General features: G+C 42.2%; 1 protein-coding gene across 2 annotated transcripts in view; it reads left to right on the forward strand.

The window, feature by feature from the left end:
• The first annotated feature begins 10,141 nt into the window (after nucleotides 1-10,141).
• OXR1 (oxidation resistance 1) overlaps nucleotides 10,142-17,057 on the forward strand; it is a 483,216-nt gene continuing 476,300 nt past the window's right edge. For both annotated transcript variants that reach the window (XM_019032276.3, XM_019032279.3), the window contains exon 1: nucleotides 10,142-10,426. The gene's annotated coding sequence lies outside the window, so the exon portion shown is untranslated. The remainder of the gene's footprint in view (nucleotides 10,427-17,057) is intronic.

Here is a 17,057-nt window from a genome sequence, read left to right on the forward strand (position 1 = left end):
AGAGCCCTTTTAGCAGTTCTTGTAGTGCTGGCTTGGTAGTGGCAAAATCTCTCAGCATGTTTGTCTAGAAAACATTGTATCTTTCCGCCATTAATGAAGCTTAGTTTTGCTGCATACAAAATTGTTGGCTGAAAATTGTTTAAAGAGGCTAAAAATAGGATCCCAATCCCTTTTACCATGTAAGGTTTCTGCTGAGAAATCTGCTGTTAATCTGATAGGTTTTCCTTTAAAGGTTACCTGATGCTTTTGCTCACAGCTCTTAAGATTCTTTCTTTCATCTTGACTTTAGATAACCTGATGACTATGTGCCTAGGCAATGCCATTTGGTGATGATTTTCCCAGGTGTTCTTTGAGCTTCTTGTATTTGTACTCAGCTCAGGGAAGTTTTCCTCGATTATTCCCTCAAATATGTTTTCCAAACTTTTAGATTTCTATTCTTCCTGAGGAACACCAGTAATTCTTAGGTTTGGATGTTTAACATAGTCCCAGACTTCTTGGAGGCTTTGTTTTAAAATTATTCTTTTTCTTGTCTTTAATGGGTTAGGTTAATTTGAAAGCCTTGTCTTCGAGCTCTGAAGTTCTTTCTTATGCTTGTTTGAATCCATTGCTGAGACTTTCTAGTGCATTTTGCATTTCTCCAGGTGTGTCCTTGACTTCCAGAAGTTGTGATTGTTTTTTATTTATGCTATCTATTTCACTGAGGAATTTTCCGCTCATATCTTGTATCACGTTTTTTATTTATTTAAGTTGGACTTCACCTTCTCTGGTGCCTACTTGATTAGCTTATTAGTTGACCTTGAATTTTTTATCTGGCAGTTCAGATTTCATCTTGGTTTGGATCCATTGTTGGAGAGCTGGTATGATCTTTTGGGGGTGTTAAAGAATCTTGATTCCTCATATTACCAGAATTGTTTTTCTGGTTTCTTCTCATTTGGGTGGACTATGTCAGAGGGGAGATCTGGGAATCAATGGCTGCTGTTCACATTCTTTTGTCTCATGGAATGCTCCCTTGGTGTGATTTATAACTGGGTTTGGTTTGGTTTTTAATTGGCTTCCTGAGACCCAAATTATAGTGGCTGTTTTTGCTCTTCTGGGTCTAGTCACCCAGTGGAGCAACCAGGCTCCAGGCTGGTACTGGGGAGTGTTTGCAAAGAGTTCTGTGATGTGACTTATCTTCAACTCTTGCAGCTGTGGATACCAGCATGTACTCTGGTGGAGGTAGCAGGGGAGAGCAGTGGACTCTGCAAGAGTCCTTGGTTTTGTTTTTGTTTGGAGCACTGGTTTTGTGTTTGTTGGCCTCCAGCCAGGAGGTGGCACTTTCCAGACACCATCAACTGCAGTCCTATAGGAAGGATGTAAACTTGCCCTAGGAAAACCTGATTAAGTATTCTGGTTTCTCAGGTGGTGGACAGGACCATAGAGCTCCCAAAGGATTATGACCTTTGTCTTTGGCTACCAGGGTGAGTAGAGAAATACCACCAGGTGGAGACAGGGATAAGCATGTCTGAGCTCAGCTTTTCCTTTTGCGGGGCTTGCTGCAGCTGCTGTGGGGGATGGTAGTATGGTTCCCAGCCCATTGGAGTTATATTCCCAGAGGGATTATGGCTGTCTCTGTCGAGTCATAAAGGTCACCAGGGAAGTAGGGGAAGGCTGGCAGTCATAGGCCTCACCCCATTCCCATGGAGCCGGTAGTCCTAAAGGCCAGTCTCACTACCGCCGTGCCCCCTGCCGCAACAGCACCAAGTGTATTTCCAGGCAGCCAGTGACCAAGGCTTAGAACTTACCCCAGACCATGAGCCTCCCCATTGAGAATGCAAGCAGAGTCATAGTTTTTCAGCATTTCAGGGAACCTGCAGCAGTGATCCAGTTCCTTCAAAGGGTCTGTGGATTCTCTCAGCTTTCCTGGTATGTTCCTGCAGTAGTTCTTGGAGCAAAAGTTCACGATGTGAGAATCCACATGCTGCTCCGTTCATTTAAGCAGGAGCTGCAAGCTAGTCCTGCCCCCTCTTTGCCATTTTAATCCAGGTCTGGAATTTAGATGAAGAGTCATGATTCTCTGTTTTGATGGTTTAAGTCAGGTGTATGTTCACCAAAACTAAAGCTATCTCAGTTATATAGATTAAGCAGGACCTCAGAGTAACACTCAGGTTTTTCCATCCTAAGGACCCTATGATATTTTATAGGTGAGTCACACCTTTATGATAACCATTAGAGGCCTATCAAATAAATAAAATAGATTGATAATGATATAATGATAATTTATAATGATATCATGACAATCACATCCACCTTGATTCTGGTGATTAAATTGCTCCCTTGGCCTCCTCCGCCCTAATAGTCTTTCATTTACATCAAATCTTAGAAACCACTTAAATATCAGTATCTCCCACCTTTATTCTTGGCAAAAGAGGGAAGCCAATGCAGCACTTGGTGTTTTGGTGAAAGCAGGGTCTTTTGGGCCTTCCCAGAGACCAACAGGGAGTTGTTGAGCCAATCGTCCTGGATAATGCCACTCCAACATCCCCATCTCCACACCTTCTCAGATCCCTGTTATATCACAGCTAGGAATTTTTAACATCTTCACTTATCACAGTTCACTGCATATTTTACATTTACATTAAGACCAGGATTAAGTTAACCAAGTGAACAAATTGTTAGAACTTTTTCCAACTGCTAGTACATTAAAGACAGACTCTCTGATGAGTGACCCCACATTAATAAATTATGCTCCTCTTTCTTCCTTGGTTTAGCAAACTCGAATCCATTCACATACACATATTCCATATTCTCATGCTTCATGCAAATACAATTTAAAAACAGATAAATATTGCTATTCTGTAAGCATGCAGAATTTCCTTTGGGTTGACTTTGTAATTTCCCCCTGCTCCCCAACCTCCTCGGGCTGCTGAAATTTTTCTCATGCTATAGACTTAGAGGCCAAGAAAATTGGTAGAACTGAATGAATGGAAAATACACACAATCTTTCAAGGCAACTACCTCAGATGAGGTAGCTATAGGTAAAGCAATCAGAAAAAAGTGTTTCTGCAGGCATGTAAAGGTCAGCGGAGTTTTGGGATAGTGTGCTAGCCGAAAACTTCTAACTGGTAGAACCTAAATTATACCTGGGGATCCAGCTACAAGGATGTTTGAGAAAGGTGGGCTTTTAGCCATTCAACTTATGCCTACAATAAAACCTCTAGAAAGAGGTCTGAACATATAATGAGCTAGCCATCTGGACTGTATCTGTCAGGTTGGGTAAAGCACTGAAGTTAGTGCCTGGCACACAGCAAGTGCTCAATAAATGTCTGTACTTATTTTATTAAAAGTATCAGCTTAAGTATCACTTCCTTAGGCCATTTCTGTCCTTCTGGACTAGATTAAATTCCCTGGCTATATGCTCCCAAAACTTCTACAGTTTTAAAATTCTTACCTCACTTGTAATTACACTCTGAAACCTCTTTCTTTTATGCTGAAACACAAGTTTCATGAAAGCAGGAACAAAGTGTATCTATCTTTTTAAAAATATATACCACTAGGGTATATGGCTAATAACAGGTGTACAATAAATGATAATGAATTAAAAAGTGGAATTGGTAGAGGCTCTGCCTCATTGTCTTCAGTTGTTTTCCTAATAGTATGTTATTGTGTATTAAAGGAATGAAACACAAATGCCATGTTACCTGGTTTCATTAGTATCTTATTAAACTAATGAGGTGCAGGGCTAAGAAAAGTTATTTTAAAAACATATCTAGCGTCTTTCTAGCTACTTGAACTGAAATGTCAACTTAAAATTTCTAAAATGGAGTGTTATAACTTATCTTGTATATTACATGTCAAATAGCTTACGTCTTGGTCCTCGACTATCCTAATTTCATAGAATTCTATCTAATTTGGTGTCTCTAGACGTGTATAGTGTCTTGATGACTTTATTAGATTAATAAATTCTTCGGTCAAATTTTTCATGGTTTCAATTCTACTTTTGTTCTTGCAGTTTTGTCTACATAATCAGCATTTGTTTTATATGACAGTGTGGTCAATATCGAGGAAAGCCTGAAAAGAATGACAGTTAAACTAAGAACCTGTGTTGGAATCCTGGGTCTTATAATTTACTATGGTTAAGAAAATTACCATATTTTGTCAAATCTACAACATTGTTGACAAATCACCAAGAAAGAAAAGATACATCCCAATTTCATGAAGGTTAACATGTGGATTATTTTATCTTAGATTGATGAAATACAGTACTTAGTTCTTTGACCTTCAGCTTTTTCATCTATGTTACTTACCAGCTGCAGTCCTGCCTGCTTCACAGCTGTATTCTTCCATCCCTCTTGTCCACTCTCATTCCCTGGGAATGGCTGGAATACCAAGTCTGGACCCCAGGGGACATTTTTCTGCTGGATGCACTTGCCTGCTATTCAGTTAATCTGTCTTGGATGGGCACCTAACCCAAGCTTCTTGGATCATGTTTTTCCCCAGGGATTTCTTTTCCTCTGTATTTTTAAAATATACATTTTTAAATTTTTAAATTTTAGAATAGTTTTATGTTTTTAGAAAAGTTGTAATAATAATAATACAGAGAGTTCCTGTAATCCTTCACCCAATTTGCCCCATGGTTAACATCTTACATTTGTCAAAACATTAACATTGGTTAATTACTATTAACATTAACATTGTTACATTACTATTAATTGAACTCCATATTTTACCAATTGTTTTCATTAATGCCCTCTTTCTGTTCCAGCATACAATTCAAGATACCACAATGGATTTAGCTGTTGTGTCTTTTTGGTCTCTTTTGTTGTATAATAGTTGCTTAGTTTTTGTTTTTTATGACTTTGACAGTTTTAAGGAGTACTGGTCAGGTATTTTGTAGAATGTCTCTCAGTTTGGGTTTATCTGATATTTTCTCATGATTCAACTGGAGTTGTAGGTTTTTGGAAAGAAATCCACAGAGATGAGGTGCCTTTGTCATTACATCATATTAGACAGTAAATGATAGTCACATGACATCACTGGTGATGTTAAGCCTTCATCACTTGGTTAAGATAGTTTCGGCCAGCCTTTTCCACTGTAAAGTTGCTGTTCTTCCTTTTCTATATTCTTTGGAAGCAAGCCACCGAGTTCTTTGGAAACTTCTAAACCAAAGCCAATTGAACAGATCCTGTCCTTATTTAATGAAGGGATCCAAGGACTATACAGGCTGTGGAAAAAGCCTGTCTGCAAGGTGGGAAAATAAACCTGCTGATGAGATATGGACAGAATTGTGATGGCATTTCCACCTCCTGAGGCTCAGAGAAGCTCCCTGTCTTATATTTCACTCTACTACTGTGCCAGAAAATTTCCCTTTTCACCTACACCAGTCTAGGTTGAATTTCTATACGTCCAACCAAAAATAGGCTAAAATACTATATACCTCATTGGATTGCTATGAGAATTAAATAAGTAGTATGCAAAGGAGTGCCTACCACAGAAAGAGACACATAGAAGTACCAATAAATGTTGAATATTATTATTAATATTAGTTGATGCACAGTAGTATTTTGAATCCATTATAATAAAAACATTGTGGAAATAAACTAATGGTCGTAGTTATATTTGAGAATCTGAGATCACACATTAAACATACTTGTTATTGTAGCATTGGACTCAAAGAGAAGTGAAACGAGTTGTAGCTTTATCAGGATCTTGCTGCTTCTGCAAGAACTAAGCCATGTTTGTGTTAGATTCAGAGGCAAGAAAAGAGCAGCCTGGTATTTGAAGTACATAATTATCCACATTCTTCTTTCCTGAGGAAAGGGCCATCAGAGCTAAGTCTTTTAGTCAAGAAGCATCTTTGATTCACAAATACTGTGTGATCCTTAATGTCCCATGACTATTATCTAGAATTGTTTCAGCCTGAAAGTGCAGAGAGAGGGTAGAAATGTGCATTTATATCTTTAGTATATATCATTAATGAATCTGTTGTGACATTTATCTATAGTCATGAAATGAAAAAATAATTGGGGCATAAGTGACTTTGAACTACTACTATTTAGTTCTCCAAATTTAATTTTTTTCACAACGGGAAAATAGCTATCAAGAAGACAAACTTTTAATAGCTCTTTAATGAAACTGTCTTGGTATTTCCTTTTCCCTTAAAAAACTCATTTACAAATTGTTTCACATTTCTACCTTGGTTCTGATTTTCTAAAAGCAAATTTGGTATGAAAGAAGTGCAACAGAAAGACAGGCTAGTGTCCAAATATCTAAAATGGTTTGCCTCTGTGCAATGGAAGGAGAATATGCTCAGTGGTCAGTGCCAATACCTGGAAGTATACCAGATGCTTGGCAGTGTAGCATAGATCTCAGTGAAGGAATTCAAAGTAAGACAAAGTAAAGGAGAAAAGAAGGGACTATACAGAGGTATCCCTACACAAAATGGTGAAAGAAGTAGTGTATATTGCATGTCAGCCTATCTCCAGCATCAGCTCTCTCCATGTTTCCTTGACTCCCCGAAAGCAGATGACTTAGTGCCCACCTCATGCATTCCCCGTTTCAGACTTTAATATTCACTTCCTGTCCTATAATCCCTCAATGCATCAGCAAGCACCTATTTGAGCACTGACAAAGATAAAATACACACAAATATAAATTTGCCATTGTCCCAATCCTCCAGAAACTTGCCGCTCAGTGGGGGAGGAGAAGCAAGTATGTAGATAACTAAAACAAAAAGGTAGTGTGGTGTAGAGAGGGACAAAGAACTACAGAGATGAGAACTAGGAAAAGAAAAGAGGAATAATCTGAGGTGTAGGTTAAGATGTGGTATGTGGGAGGCTAAGACAGGAGAATTATTGGAATCCTGGAGGCAGACGTTGCAGTGAGCTGAGATAGTGCCCCTGCACTTCAGCCTGGGCAACAGAGTGAGACTCCGTTTCAGAGGAAAAAAAAAAAAAAAGATGTGTGCTGTGGTGTGACAGAGCTAAGGGAGGAGTTCCTAGAAGACAATGTACAAAGTCATGAGAAGAAGTTCAAGGAAAAGATCCTGGATTTGATAAGTTTAACGTAACTATAGAATGCAGTTTAAATGAGATGATTCATGGATTGCATTGATTTATTCCTAGAATAACAAATATTAAAGGAGGTAACAAACAAATTGCATAAGATAAGTAAAGGGAAAAAAGACAGCCAATTATTCAAATAATTCTAGCATAAGAAATAATACAAAACTATAAGGACAGCAGCATTTCCCCCTATCTGTTCATGTTTTGAGGCACAATGGGAAAACCCCCACTTTTTATTATCAAATTGTTTACATAATGATCAAGTACATTAGATCAAAACAAAAAAAATGGGCTTTAATAATATGGAAAACATCCTTTTCCTGCAGAGACAGACTGGGGACTGAAAGCGTCAGTTGGCTGGGTGGCTCATTAGCTGTCTTTAATGAGTGGCACCACCCTGGAAATAACCAGGGCCCTGAAATAAAGATGAAAAGGCAACAAAGAGGGGACTCTCTGTTACCCTTAGGCAGGCAAATCAAAGCAACTGAGCCTAAAAAGAGATGGGAAAAGTTCACTTCAAAGTATTATTATTATCTTGCTCATTTCTGAATAACTGAAACCAACAGACCTTCCAACACACTTGCTGTCCTTTTTTTGTCCATGGGGAAACAGTCCACTCTATGAGTTTACTGGATATCCATTATTCCTATCTTGCAAACATCCCCTATTCCTTCTTTTGCTAACCAAATACTTTTTTCCCTTTTGAGAATCTTTCACCCCCAAGAGGATGCAGGTGGTTGATTGTGTGAGCCAGGACAGCCAATAAGAGTACACCTTCAAAGATTGATCTGCTCAACAGAACAAGAGACTTGATTTCTTTGTAAGGTTACAAAATTCGTCAACTGTGTAGGGCTGGCACTATGGACATAATGTGAGGGGAATGAAACCAACACAGGAAGCAATGCCGAAAGCAAGTTAGAGAAAGAGAAAATCATATTCTTCCTAATGTTGTTAAGCCCAGGACAAACCCTGCTATTTCTAGTACTTCTGAGTTACACGGGTCAATGCATTTTCTCTGCCTAAGTTAGAATTGCATCCCTGTCACTTGTTACTTTGAGTCCTCAGTGCAGTACGTTTTTGAGCTACACTTTTCCATAGGACACCAAAGAGACTTTGAAATCAAGATTTTCCCTGTTTCATGATTATGGGTAGTGTGCATGCTGTAGCATGAAGATGTTCAGAGTGCCATACCACCTTAAGAATAATTACTGAAAGAGGAAGAATGAAAGCAACCAGGATGAAAGTAAAGTTTATTTTTCACCTTCCTTCACCACTGATAGAAAGGAATGATTTGTGTTGATAGTCTAAGGAAATTCACATTTTGATATCCCAATGAATCACCTATGGAAAATTAGAAACATGATGTTGTCATTATAAAGTGGCCCTGGTCCTGCAGATGACATTTGCAGCTTCAGTAAAAAAGTAAAAGATCAAACCTTAATTGATTACTTATTTTGGGGTGCACATGGCACTAAATTGCAAGTGGGGATGGAAGGGCGCAAATATCTTAGGAGGGAGGACATCTTGACCCAAATAGACAGATTCCACTACAGTTCTATGAAAAAATCACACGTACATTACTTAGTAGGGTTAGCAAAGTCTAACTAATTTATAATACTGGGAAAACAAAGCAGCTTTATCACAGAGTCTGAACTGAGATAATTATAAAATACATACCTAGTCTATACATTGCTTGTAGAAGATTCTCAGTAAATTCTTTCTGATAGAATAAAAATGAAACGCTATCAGTTTCAACATAACAGAAAGTTTAAGCTGCGAATGCTCGTAAAGAAATTAGGTGAAAATAATGGAGAACAAAACCCGCAATTGGCTTATCAATCGGCTTATTGTTGACACGCCACGCCACTCAGAATAGTATCTAATTTTCTTGATCCCTTATCTCAGGTAAAGCTATTGACTCGGGGAAATAGGTTATGCGGAAACCGTGAAAGTTTCTAGTCTGGCCGACCCTAGGTTCAACACTCTATTATTCCAGGCAAGCGATGAGCGCCTGTCGCTAAATTTCAACATCCCTGTCTGTCAAATGGGAATAATAATGATTCTCTCATTGGGTGGCTGTGAGAGGTGAGTGAAACAAGACGGAAATTTGACCCAGGAAATATCTGTACCTCTCACTTTAAAGAACAGAATTAAAAAATAATAATAAATGATCAGAAATTAAGGTAGAACAGAGTGAACACTAATAGCGGGAAATAGCTAATTTGCAGGTGAGGTGGCTGAAAGGCTCCTACGCTTGAAGTGTTTGCTGGATGCACAGGAGATCTGGGATACATCCCGAACTCGGCAACAGGACCAGCTCCTTTCCTCAAGGTTACAGAACAGCCAGGTTCCAGTTCAGGTCTGGGAATCTACCCATCCAGAGTTTGCGCCCTTTTCGTTCTGCAATTTAAAACCGGGTTGGAGGGGGAAGGAGTGAAGGCAGCATGCGGAGAAAGTAAATTACAGTTCAGGTGACAGGAACAAGAAAATCTCCAAGGTCAGGGTGGGGTGTCAACGAATTATGCAAAACACTGCGGAATGAGGAGTCACAAACGCCTTGCAAAGAATTCTGAATTTTAGAAGCTCTTTGCAGAACCCCCTTCAGCCCGCTCCAAGCTGCCTTGGGTCCCTTTCTAGGCTGTCAGACTTCGCCTTCCTTTCCTCCTTGTTTTTCCCAGCAACCAAAGCATCTGAAGAACATTTTTTTCCTCCGTAAATCTGAACAAATTTCCTTGCAGCTTTCCTTGCAGAAGCTTTTTTATCGCTTTAACAAAACTTTCCTCTGCTTCTCTAGGGAGAGCCTAGTATTAGAGCTGCCCGACAGGCGGGACCCCGAAATCGGGGCAGCTCTGGCTTAGTCCAGGCTATTCGAGTGGGCGCCTGAACTGGAGGCGCCGTCTCCACCGGGATGGGGATCCTAGTGCAGGCAGACGCCTGGCAGGACTCGGCGAGCTGGGGTCCCCAACGCGGTAGCCAGCGCAGAAGCCCGAACCCCAGCCAGAGAGGCCGCGCGCCGGGAGGGGTGCGCGCTAAGCCAGCGTGGCTTCCGCAGGAGCTATTTTTAGCGTTGCGTGGCTCCCCCCCGCCCCCGGCGTGGTAGCCTCCGGCTCGCGGCGCCCCGCGGCTCCTCTCAGTCTCCCCCGCCGCTGCCGGCTCTTGGTAGCTTCCACGCGGGCAGGTCCGGAAACTGAGCATGTCTGCAAGCGCTCAGCGGCGCCGGCGGCAGCGGGGGCAGAGCTGGGCTGCGTCAGGCTGAGCCCATTCACCTCGCGGCCACAGGAGCTCAGCGCCGGCGCCGCGCCGCCCAGCCCCGCCGAGAGGGGCGCACTCGCCGCCGCGGGGCCCGCCGCCGCTCACCGCAGCCCCCTCCTGGCGACCCGCAAGTAAGTTTGTGAGGCTGCTGGGCGTTAGGGCGAGGGCTTGGCGCCCGCGGGAGTCCAGGAGAGAGAGCGGGAGGCGCGGCTGGCGCCCGGGAGAGCCGGCTGGCCTCTGCCCCCTGTGCCTGGCGCCTCTCCGAGCCACTTAGCCAATTTGAAAGCGGGTGTCCATTGGGATGCTCGAGCGGGGACGACGGGCAGAGCAGGAGGGCAGAACTAGCTCCAGCGGGGGCCCAGAGGGCGGACTTGGGAAGAAGGAAAGACCGCGCGGCGAGGGAGGAGACCGGGCGGCGAGGGAGGAGACCGGGCGGGGAGGCTGGGTTTGGGGCGCGGGAGCCCGGCCAGGGACAGCCGCAGAAGGAAAGTGGGGGTGTCGCCGGGGGATAGAGTGGGAGCAGCGTGAGAGCACAGTGTTGGGGGGCGCAGAGTGGAGGGCAAGCGTGTCTTGAACAGAACGGCAGGAGGATGGGTGGAAAGTGGGGCGCGTGGAAAGCGGATTTGGACGAGAGCAAAGGACGCCGGTGGAAGGGACAGTGGGCTCCGGAGGGGCGAGTGGATTCGGATAATTTGGGGAATCAGTAAAAGGCTAGGGGGCACATCATGATGGAGTCAGCCTGGAATCTGTCTCTGGCTAGAGTACCCGAGGCCACATGTTGGGAACTGGCTGGGGAAAGGATGGATGTAGAAAGTGGTCTGGAGGGCTGACTGGAAAATCGCTGAGGGATTTGGGTGAAGAGGAGGGGAGCTGTGCAGTATCGGGCGGAGGAACTGGGCTGCTGGTAGGGCCTGAAAAGGTTCAGGAGAGGGTTGGAGGCTTCCCCGTGACGCCCCTTGAATAGTGATTTAGTACTGTTCTCTGAGGTTCACTTTCACCCCTGGCTCCTCCTCCGTCTACTACCCGGCTTGGACGCACCTCGGCTCGCTGTAGGCGGGCTTGTAGGAGATTTAAATAGACATTAGGCAGTGGGGAAGGTAGTCGTTTACGGGGGGAGCTGCTCGGGCTTCCGTTCAGTGGTTCCCGGCACGCTCAGGGTGCAGTGTAGGGTCTGAATGTGTGTATTGCGGGGGTAGGGTGGGGTAGGGGGAGTGGTGTCAGTTCTAGGCCACAGGAATTCGTGGTCTGGCCCCAGAGGTGCGGTATTTTTGGCCGGGAAGTCAGGCAGAAGTCTGCAGCGTGCAACTCGCAGCGGGGCGTGTGTGTGCGTGTGTGCGCGCGCGCGTGTGCATGTTTCCGGCCCGGGGTCGCGTGTGTGGCTGCAGCCTGTCTCCGTGACAAGAAGATCCAGGGATCTACGGGCGGCACGGGGAAGGGATTAAGGGGAACATACTTCCCTACGTCTTTTCTGCCTCCTTTTCCCAGGGTAGCATTCTTTGCTTATCCAATGATGCCTCTTTCTAACCTCTCCCTCTCCACTTACATCCCAAACCTGATGCGGGTCTTCTCTGATTCAGCACTCTAAGGAGGATTCAGCCGCCGGCTGCGACCACCGTGGACTCCCTCTATGGAAGGGAATCCTGGGAGTCCCGGCCGTCAGAGGGGTTCCCAAATCCAAAGGGTCCATCTCCAAGGCGTCACTCCAGGGGTCCGCGGTTCACTCTGCTGCCCCTTGCAGGTGATGCTGTGATTGTTGCCTGCGGACTGGGAAGCACGATGGCTCCAAAAGGCCAGCGGGGCCGAGAAGCAGGGACAGAGACCAGCATTTAAGGGATCTCTGGTGGGGGCCTCCCTGGAGTTCTCCACATGTAAATATAGCGAAAAAAGAAAACACTACGTTACTAGAATAAACACGTCCTAAAATTTCTGTGCAAAAACGCCCTTTTGAACAGCAAAGATTTCACCCACCAAAACAAGGAAGCAAGAAGCTTCCACAGTGTGCAGGATCCGAAACAGGACCGGCCCGGCGTTGGGTGAGAGTGGGGGAGGGGTTGTCGGCTTCTCCATCCAGCTTGCCATGTTCTGTCGTCGGTTTCACATTTCCAGAGAGACTTTACCAGATGCAGGAAATGAGGATGAAGGCAACTCTGGAAGGATGCAAAGAAGGGAGAGCAAGCACTGTACCTACTGTCTGCTATCTAAGAGGGCTGGTCTCATAACTAAAAAGTCCAGTCCCTGAGATCTTGTGTGCAACCGTCAGAAATAGTTCAGGACATCAAATTGCACAGAGAAGATTCAGATGAAGGGAAACAAGAACTCTGTGGAAAACTGTTGGGGACAGTGGCACGAGTTGTCTTGCAAGGTGATGTCTGTCCCGTGGAGGGACACAAGAGCGAGGACAGCATGGTTCTAATGGCCAGGGCATGTCTTCTTATTCCATGTGACAGTGGCTGGCTGAGTTGCTAGTACGTTTTTGAAATATACCCTTTGAAATATGTTGATTATTCTGGACATCTGTAAGGTGGGAAATTTGAATAAAAAGACTTCTGCTGTCATTATTGGCTTTTATGGCTATGATTTTTTTCAGTCATTATTATAAATCATGTGAAGGTAAAATAAATGATCATTTTAGCCATTCTGTTCTGCACAGAATGCTGTTCAAATAAAACATCATCTGATATGTTTGCCTGTATTGTTTTGTTTGGGGGTCACGGAAGAGGGAAAGTCGGCCAAATTGATTAGGGTATCATATAAAAGCAGAGATTAGGTCCGGGTAGATCTTATGAGTGTGTGCAGGAAAAGGCTTCATTATAGAATGCTAAATTTAATGTGAGATGAGAGAATCTTTTACTCCCCATCTCCTGCATTTGAAATACAAAGGATTGTACCCTTGGGCTGGTTCCTAGTCCTTAAGTGGAAGCCTAAATGGACACTTTTTTTCTGGAGGATTGTTCCCTAAATCCTGATAAGCTTTAGAAAATAGTCAATGGAATCTTTGTTGCCCTAAGATAAAGTCATTACAAAGAAAAAGAAAAAGAAGAAGAAGAAGAAGAAGAAAGTAAAGGTGGTGAAATGGCTTGAGGAGGCAGAATGAGAAATAGAGATGTCAGTCAAAGTGGAAGAAGAGAAATCACTTTCTCTCACTTTAGGGATAGATCTTGTTGATAGGCTTAGAGCAGTGATTTTGCACTGGGGGCAGTTTTACCCGCTAGGGGATACTGACAATGTCTGGAGACATTTTTGGTTGTCACAACTTTGGGGGAGAGGTGCTGCTGGTGTCTTGTGGGCCAGGCCAGGGATGCTGCGAACATTCTACAATAAACTGGAAAGCCTTCTGCAATTATCCAGCCCAAATGTCAGTAATGCTTAATTTGAGAAACTTGGCTTTCAATAAGATGTGCTTAACATTAAAAGGAACCCCTTTTAGGATACTTTCAAATATTCCTATTGGAAGTCCATCTTGAAAATCAAGAGTAGTTAATAAGAGACTTTCTTTGCAAAATGGTCCATGTTCAAAAACACTTGTTTTAAGGAAATTAAAGAGGCTTCCTTTTGGCAGAACTGTTTTTCAGCCTTTAAAAAGCAAACAAAAAATCTTAAGACATATTGAGAATTTCTAAAAGGTGAATTATATGCATATGTGCATGTGAGCTAAGTAAACATTGTTTGATAAAACCAAATCAGAACTATTCTGCTATACTAATTTCACTGAACTTGTTTGGTAATTGCTTTTTAAAAGCGATAATCTTAATTTTTAATTCAAATGAATTTAATTAAAATTACAACTTGTAAGTTCTTTATCAAGTGAGGGATTGAACAATCAGAGAAAAATGTTAGACAAATATTTATTTGAAACACCCCAAAATATTCCAAAATGAAATCTTAGTATTTATAGGTATCTACATAGAAAGGTAAGAATGTTGTATAATTTTATCGTATTGTATTTAATTTCCATTTGAAATTGACAGCATGGGGCGTATTGAGAAGCATCAAGCCTTTCGATTCCGTAGCACAATACGTTGCCTAGAAAGGAGGAACAATACCTTACACTCATAAATGTAGTAAGATACTGTTCTAATATCCCCTGCATGCAGGAGCTCAGAGCACTTATTAGGTAAAAGCCTTGTCATTAGCACAATGAGGCCTAGTGAAACTAAAATTTGGTCATTGTATCTACCCCCTCTTCTGTCTCACCATTCCACCCATTTTTGTTAATTGGTTTGTTTCAGAATTCATTCTGAAGGTGTCATCATTAGGGTTGCTTACTTCCTTTCTTGTTCTAATAACTATTCCAATCACCCTTACCTATTACTGTCCCTCAGGGATTTGTGTGGCAGCAGACTTGATACTCCTGCTAAGACTCTGGGGCACCCAGCAACGCCACCCCCCCGACCCCGCCCTTTCTCCTGTGCATACAAACACAAACAGCTCTTTTCTGCTTCTAGGTGGAATGGGGATTTGCGCCTGTCTTGGAAAAAGGCAGTGGGGAGAGCCTTTGTTTTTCACAAAGGCAACCTCAATTTCTCTGCTTCTATATTTACTGAATTGGTTTGTTCAATTGCATATTCTTGCTATTAGAGAGGCTTCCTCTTTCCCAAGGGAATAGTGAAAGACCTGAGGAAAAGATGACTTCAGTGTAAGCAACACTGGTACTGATAGAATGCACCTGTCATTGGACTACGTGAAAACCCAATAAATATGATTTGAACCAATGATAATCATATTTGTCAATTCAATAAGCATTTGTAAACTCAGCAGTAGCAGGTTCTGTTCTAGACACTGGGACTCTTGCACTTGCAATACCCAGATATATCTTTAAAAGTATCTGTACAAAGAAACATAAGATGGGCATTCATTTTCATTGAATTTGGAGCGATTATAGAGATATTTCCTGATTGTTGAAAAGACTTCAGAACACAATTGGTGAGATGCAGAAGACAGAAGAAATCATTAAAGGGAAAACAGTTACATGGATTTCTGTACAGCCTAGACAAGGAAGAAATGAGAAATTTGAGGTGAAAGGGGTCAGTTCTTGTCTCCCTTTTCCTTTCCTTAGCAAATGATTATTTATTTTGTTTGACATCTGAGCAAGGAGAGGTGGTTTCCTTCCCTGCAGATACTTGTTGAATGGATGTGTGCCCTTTTGCACTTCTGATAGCCACAATGGTAGAAGACAATGGGCTGGCTGGCACTGGTAGTTAGAGGAAGCAGAATTTCAAATCAGTTTTGTTCTAATGGTGTTTGCAGCAAAGGCTCTAACCACACGCTTTCAAACACTGAACATTCTGTGTCACTATTTTGGGGAGATTAATATAAAGACTACAGAACTGAGCATTTTTGTTATTTTGGGTACTAGGGAATACCTATGCTTTAAAGTATACTTATTTGGAGAAACCATATTTATTTGGGGGAAAAGGAAATATTGATAAGATGGCAGCTCCATTTACCTAAAAACAAACTTGCTGCTTACTCTGGCATGTCAGTTATTGTGCCAGCTGGAAGGAGGGTCATGTGAGAATTTTATCAAACACCTTATGTTGTTCTTGTTGAATTCAGGAGCAACAACAAACACACACACACACACATACACACACCCACACACACACACACACACACACAGCAAGATTTTGAAATTTATGCTGTAGTAAAGGCAAAGAGAATATCTTTTTTTAAAATTTCATTTTATCTTTGTTAAAGATAAGTAATAGCAATGCAGGAAAAAGGCAACCTTGTTTGTGGAAGATTTTACTTTTGTTTACAAATGCTTATTCATCTTAAGAAAAAAAATAGCCTGGAACATTTCCCCAGGCTTTCAGTCTTCTTTATAAATAGTGTATCTCTTCTATCTCTGGAATATTCATTATGGGATGCCGTTTGGAATCTGAATCCTGGGCTCAGATGGCTGATGTGGTTCCTTCTGATTTTGTGATTCAGAATTGTCTCTATCCTCCTAAAGAAGGTAAAAGAGACATGCTGTTTGTCATTGGGGGCACAGTAATAGGTGCAGGCTGTAGTCTGTTTTACACAATTACATGCATGTTGCTTGACCTTGGTCTGGGACCCCACTGACCAAAACACTGAACTCAGCCTTCTGGATCATGAAGGCTGGTTTTTGCAATTTTGATTTGAACAACAGTGTTTTGACCAGGTTTGACAATCAACTGATGTGTTTGGGAAAGACTGACTGATGAGCCAGAATACTAACCACCCATTTACAAGGAAAGAGGCACAGACATTTAGGGAGGATCAAGAGCTTGCAGTCAAATCTGGCACTCCTGCTTAGTAGTTTGTGACTTTAGATGAGCTTAACTTTATGGAACTTTTATTTCTTCATCTTTAAAATAAAGATAATTATGAAGTGATTTGCCTGAGGTCAGTAGTCACTCTGCATCATTTCAGCTTAGTTTACAGTTTTCAAAATCTCCATCCAAACCTCCTCAAGAGCATGCTTATTTTCTTGGTTAAATCCATGTTTCTTCTGTTTATTTAAAAATGCTCAAGAACTGATATTTAGCTCAAGAGCTTCTCCTTTCAGTTGTTAGATTCTGTTAGAGGCAAAAAAAAAAAAAAAGGTAACTGATGCGTCTCTAATTATGTTCAATTCAGGTATTCACCTAAATTGTCAAAAAGATTAAACGCCTTTTTATTTTTTCCTAATTGGGATGAAAATAAGTAGAGCTTTAGGTAAAGATATCTAAAATCAAACAAAACCATATGCATAATGTCTTTCAACTAGGATGTATTTTTTGATGATCAGAAAAT

Source organism: Gorilla gorilla, chromosome 7, assembly GCF_029281585.2.
Source record: "Gorilla gorilla gorilla isolate KB3781 chromosome 7, NHGRI_mGorGor1-v2.1_pri, whole genome shotgun sequence".
Lineage (NCBI taxonomy): Eukaryota > Metazoa > Chordata > Mammalia > Primates > Hominidae > Gorilla > Gorilla gorilla.